A 6,705-nucleotide genomic window follows, 5' to 3' on the forward strand; every position below is an offset into this window, starting at 1 on the left:
CGATCTTAAGTAGAACTCCCAAGTCCTCAAGATTTAAATCAGATTCCAGGCCTCTCCAAAAGGTGTGTGAGGGAGAAGAGTTCTTAGGTCTTTCACGCCCAAGGGGAGGCATCGGAGAAGAGTCAGAGATGAGTTCTAAGAACACCACTGCCCCATCGGAATGATTTCCTGGGCCCTTTGGAGGGCAAAACCCACATGATTAGCTGAATGCAAATGAACAAACATTTATTAAGCACCTGCTGTGTTCTGGACACAGTCCTGGAGACAAAAATAAGACTGCCCCTGCTTTCAGTGAACTTGAATTTCACTGAGTTGGCTAAAGCACGTGTCTAATGAGGCTAAAGGCTTTGGTTCAGCCCCTTTGTGTGGGGAAAACAGCCCCAGACTATAGTCCTAAGCCCAGCCTGCTTTTTGTACTCATGTGGTCCCTAAAGAGACAAGGTAAGAACATGGATATCTCAATATGTTGATCCCCACTAATAGAAAAGCACCTCTAGCTGCATCTTTTTGCTGATAAAGGGTGGATGGATCATATAAAGGAGGAACTATAATTATGACTATAATGTGCTGAATTGTGAATTCCTTTTTTTTTTTCCTTTTTTGGAGGGGGAAAGGCAATTGGGGATAAGTGACTTGCCCAAGGTCACACAGCTAGCTTTTGTGTTAAGTGTCTGAGGCCAGATTTGAACTCAGGTCCTCCTGACTCCAGGGCCAGTGCTCTATTCACTGTGCCACCTAGCTGCCCCTGTGAATTCCTAAACAAAATAATGTCCTAGTAGGCTTACGCCCCCATTCCCACTCTACTAACCTTGTGGTCCCACTTGAAGAAGGTAAAAGGAGGGAATAGCAAGTGTTATAAAAGAAAGGAGGGAGAGGCAGGTGCATCCCCAAAAACAGTTTGCCTCGGCTCAGGAATGGGGAAAATAAATTGAAGTTGGAAAAGGAAGAGCAGGAACCCAGATTCATCTCCCTCCCTTCAGCTCAGGCACTAACCCAAACCCTAAAACTCACTCTAAACAGTGACCCAGACAAAAACCCAAATTTTAAATAGGTGAATAAATTACATGTACATCACTAAATATTTTTTAACTTTTTAAAAATTTTTATTTTTAATTTATGGAACAAAACAAGCATTTCCATAATAGTACAATAAAAAGATGATTGCATATGAGACTATAAATCTATATACAAGTTGCTATTCCTTTCAAATATACAACAAAATTATCATGTAAATTTTTATCCTCCCTCCTGCCCTGCCCTAGAGATGACTACCATTAGACACAAATAGGCATATATATATAGATATATATACACATATGTATGTATATATGTAAAATTATTCTATATATCTGTCAATCCTTTTTCTGAGTGCAGACAACATCTTTCTTCACATGTCGTTTATAATTAATTTGTGTATTTATAATAGTCAAAATAACTTATTTATTCAAAGTCGTTCTTAAAACAATATTGCTGTTACTATATACAACCCTTCTCTTGGTTCTATTCATTTCACTCTTCATTATTTCAGTGAAGTCTTTCATGTTATTCTAAAATCATTTGATGATAAACTTAGAAAATCCCAAAAACTCAACTAAAAAGTTAGTTGAAACAATTAATTTTAGCACAGTAGCAGAATATAAAGTAAATCCACATAAATCATGAGCATTCCTATATGTCACAAACAAAATTCTGCAAGAGATAGTGGAAAAAAAAAACATTTAAAATAACTGTAGGGGCAGCCAGGTGGTGCAATGAATAGAGTACAGGCCCTGGAGTCAGAAGAGCCTGAGTTCAAATACGGCCTCAGACACTTGACACTTCACTAGCTGTGGAACTGTAGCAGCAAGCACCCCAGCGTCCTGGGGTGGCTGCCAATACAGGTTCTTGGATCTGCTTTGTTAAAGGAAAACAACTCAAAATAGGCTAACAAGCTTACTTTAATCAGTCAAACACATATCGTTTACCTAGTTCAGGGGAAAAAGGTTAGCATACCAAACTTCAGAGTATATAGACAGAATTATCAAGACAGAGAAACAGATCAAGTAGACAGATTTCAAACTGTCCAACCATTACATCCATACCAAATCAACATCTGGGTTTCATCAACATCTGGGTTTTTCAAAGCCGGGGGGGGCTCTCAACAATGGCTTCCCAGAGTCTCATCTGATCAAATCACAGAATGCTTCTCAAAGTGAGCCCCAAAACAAAGCCTCAAATCAGGGATTATATAGCCTTTTCCTGGCTCAGAGAATGTAACCACCCTCTTGACCCACTGCCCAATCACACAGCATCTACTGAAAAACAAGCCTCCCACCCCAGGCTCCAGGTGCACTTTAGCCTAGGGGCAGGGAAGATCTTTAAATTTGCATTTCCATTACAGGAACCTGGGGCAAGTCACTTAACCCCAATTGACTTGCCTTCTCCCCTCAAAAAAATAAATAAAAGAACTCTAGACAGTATACAACACCTGGGAGTACACCACTAACTAAGCACAGTCCTCACAAACCTTGGCATCTGTGTGTAGGCTTTTACTCCCAAACCCTCTAGGGACCATTGATTCCAATTAACTTAACAAACTTATTAAGTACTTACTAGGGTGCTTGGTGCTTATATAAAAATGAAGTAGTCCCTGCTTTGAACTTTTGTTAGATAAAAACATCGGAAAATCACCGTGGGTCCTCTTTCCTAGGGTTATGCTCCTTTTCCCCTCTCTGACTCTTTATACCCCCGCCTTAGAGCCCCAGGAAAAATTATTTAAAACTTAGATTTGGTTTGTGTCTGGTATCTTCCCCAAAGAGGGAAGGATGAAAGATAATCAATGTACACTGAAAGTCAGGGTTTGATCAGCTAATTATTTCATCTACACAAAAGAAATATCATTACCAGGAGGCTAGGTCACACAGTGAATAGAGCACAAGCCCTGGAGTCAGGAGGACCTGAGTTCAAATGTGACCTCACACATTTAACACTTACTAGCCGTGTGACCTTGGGCTAGTCACTTAACCCCAATTGCCCTTCCCCTCCCCCCAAAAAAATATCATTACACAAAAGACAATCATGCAGTGACAGAACTTAAAAGAAGGTGTGGAAATAACATGATTACTATAAAACTCTCCAAGGAAGTTGAGATATAAAACTCTCAAAACACAAAGCAGTTTGTTGGATTGTTAGTTAAGCATTTCATATTTTACCTTTGCACTGCACTGCTGAAATACTTCTTTCTAAGTCCCTATCTTATGCCAAATCAAGTCAAGGATTGGGTTATCCTCTTGCCAATGGTTGCCTCCCTTAGGAAGCTATATTGTGAATGTAGGGAGTGCAGAGTGCACCTCCACCATTCGGCAGGCATCAAATAAAGAGCCAAGATCTCCTTGCCTCTCAAATTCACAAGATTGTCTCTAAGCCTGGACACATCCATGTCAAGATGTCACCTATGATCAGACAAAGAAGCACAAAGTAGAAGGGACTGAAATGAGGCCCTTTAAAAGATCAGCAATATTTCCTGCTCAGTGGTCAGTCAATAAGGGTGTTTTCTTTTTTGGGGAGGGAAGCAATCTGGGTTAAGTGACTTGCCCAGGGTCACACCACTAGTGAGTGTCTGAGGCAGTATTTGAATTCAGTTCCTCCTGACTTGACAGTAGGTACTCTATCCACTGTACCACCTAGCTGCCCCAATGAGGGCATTTTCTTCATCATCTCATCACTTCAGCACTAAGCCCTGGATATCTTGGAAGTTGTCAGAAAAGTCCAGTGCATGCTCCCTAGGATGGCCCTACAGATCTTAATGCTACACATTTCATGGGTACAGTCACTCAATACACATAGAATTGGTACCTAAACCCAACTGGATTAGATCTGAGTCTACCTCTAGTCCTAGTAACTGAGCCAAAATAAAAACCATTCAAATCACATCTCTAAAAAATTAATTTAACAGGAACCAAAACCAAAACCCTTAGTCCAAACAGTGTATGTAGTACAATGGGGAAAAGTGTTAGGTTCAGGTATCAGACGATCTGAGTTCCAAATCTAATCAATCAGTCAACAAGTATTTATTATGCACCTATTACATGAACAAAAAGAAAGAGAATGCCTACCCTCAAGGAGCTTACATTCTAATGGGAAAGATAATATAAAAAAGGAAGCCAAAAAAAATGAGGGGGAGAAGAAATCCAAAGAAGTATCTAGCCTGGTGGGAAATGAAAAAATGGAAGGCCTGGACACCCTCCTTAATATCTATATGACCTTGGGCAAGTCATTTAGCCTCTCAAAGCCTCCTTTCCTTATCTGTCCCTGGCATGTAGTATACTTAGTAAATTCTCATTCAGTTGTGTCCAACTCTCCATGACCCCGTTTGACATTTTCTTGCAAAGATACTGGAGTGGTTTGCCTTTCCCTTCTCCAACTCATTTTATAGATGGGCAAACTGAGAGGAACAAGGTTAAGTGACTTGCCCAGGGTCACACAGCTATAGTAAGTGTCTGAAACTAGATTTGAATTCAAGAAGGTGAGTCTTCCTCAGTGCTCTATCCATTGCACCACTAAGCTGCCCAAAACTCTTTCTGACTGCTCTGTAAAATAAGGGGTTTCCCTCTAGGCTGCACTACTTGGGACATGAGTTTGCTAGGTACCTTCTCCCTTTTGCCTTTTTTAGTATTTTGTTCTGTATTGCCTTCCCTGATAGAATGTAGGCTCCTTGAGGACGGGGATTATCTGTCTTTCTGGATGGCCTTTAAGGTTCCTCCCATCTCTACTTCTAGGATCTGCAACACCAAATTCTGACTGTGGTATCAATCATGGTCGAGGAGCAATGTCAGAACCCACTGCTGCCCCCTACCCCTACTCAGAAAGTCAGCAGGAATGCTCCCTGCCTCTGGATGCAACACAGGATCTAGATACCGGGGTGGGGAACTCTCTAGGTCCTCAAGTGCAGCCCAGAGGGGAAAAATTAGGTCCTCAAGTGCAACTCTTTGACTGAATCCAAACTTCACAGAAAAAATACCTTTTGAAATAACTCAATAACAACAGTTAGAAGGTAGTTAAGATGATAGGTGACCATTAAAGTCCTTTTTCTAACTCTAAATCTGTGATGCTATGATCCCAAACTTCCAACTAACCAAAAATAAACATCTACCCATCCTAAGTGTAAAAATTGGAATTCTTATTATACAACAATAATAAAAATAGCTTAGGTTTCCATAGCAATTTAAGGTTTATCCACCAAAACTTAAACCTTATTGTTTCAGTCGTTTTCAGTCATGTCCCATTCTTCATGGCCCAATTTGGGGTTTTCTTGGCAAAGATACTGAAATGGTCTGCCATTTCCTTCTTCAGCTCATTTTATGGATGAAGAAACTGAGGCAAACAAGGTTAAGTGACTTGCCCAGGTCACAGAGCAATAGTAAGTGTCTGAAACTAGATTTGAACTCAGGAAGATGGGTCTTTCTGACATTGGGCCCCACATTGTTTCCACTGAGCCATCTAGCCAACCTTACCAAAATCCTTTCTGAAACCCAGGAATGAGCTCCAACACAACCTTTCTGCCTGCCTTCATCCTGTACTCCATCTTATAAGGTAGTCAACACAGCATTACTGCCTGTTTTCAAACCGTAAATTTAATTTTCTCCTGACCATGACCCTTAGCTAACCTTAACTGGATCTCTAACCCTAATTCTCAATGTAATCCTACCGCCACTGTAACTTAATTTTTAATGCTAACATCAACAGACCTTACATAAACAAAATACTCCTTTGAATGGCAAGCTTTTCCTGAACTTTCGGGAAAGTTTCAGATTTCCAAAATGTGGATCTTGGAACCCTCTGAATGGATATCTGCTTATACAGTTAGCTGTACTTGGGAAGACAGGCAGAAAACAAGAAGGTTTATTTTTCACTTCATGAAAATATTTTCCTTCAGAGACATATGAGTTCATGACAACTCCTAGGACTGCTTGTCAAGTTTATCAAACAAGATTTGCAGATTTACATGTTCTGTATTCTTCCTTGGGCCTCAAAAACATTTGTGAGAGATGATTAATTAGTTTGCGGCTTCCCAAGGCTCACTTTGAACTAAATGTATTTACTCTTTCACGGAGCTCAGAAGGACATTCTGTGTATTATATAGTATAGCCAGAGGTAAAAAAAAAAAAAAATTAACCTTTGGCTTTGTAATTTTCCTGTGCACATTTATTCTGTAACCTATTAAATTGCAAGAATTGCTATATTTGGAGTCAAAAGACCGGGATTTTTTAATCCTAGCTAATACTTGAGTATCTCTGTGACCTTGGGCAGGGTATTCAACCTCTGTGGATCTCCATTTCCTCCTAGATGAATTAAGGATGTTGGACTAGATGACCTCTAAAATCCTTTCCCTCCCTGAAGCTGTGATGCAGTCAACTACTTTTCTGTAGAGCCTGTAACAAAAGCTTATAAGACTAATAATGATAACAGTAATAACTAGTTTTTATTTTGTTGGTGACATTCAGTCATGTCAGACTCTTCATGACCCGATTTGGGGTTTTATCAGCAAAGACACTACAATGGTTTGCCATTTCCTTCTCCAGCTTGTTTTACACAATAGGAAACTGAGGCAAACAGAGTTAAATCATTTCCCCAGGGTGTGATAGTAATGGCATTTAAAGATTCCCCTGTATTGGCTTGGTTTTCAAATTGATTGTGTTAAAACCCAGAGCTTGTTAATCCCACCTG

Source organism: Petaurus breviceps, unplaced genomic scaffold (assembly GCF_028583685.1).
Source record: "Petaurus breviceps papuanus isolate PSGF00001 unplaced genomic scaffold, PetGlider_PUasm1.0 551, whole genome shotgun sequence".
NCBI classification, from domain to species: domain Eukaryota; kingdom Metazoa; phylum Chordata; class Mammalia; order Diprotodontia; family Petauridae; genus Petaurus; species Petaurus breviceps.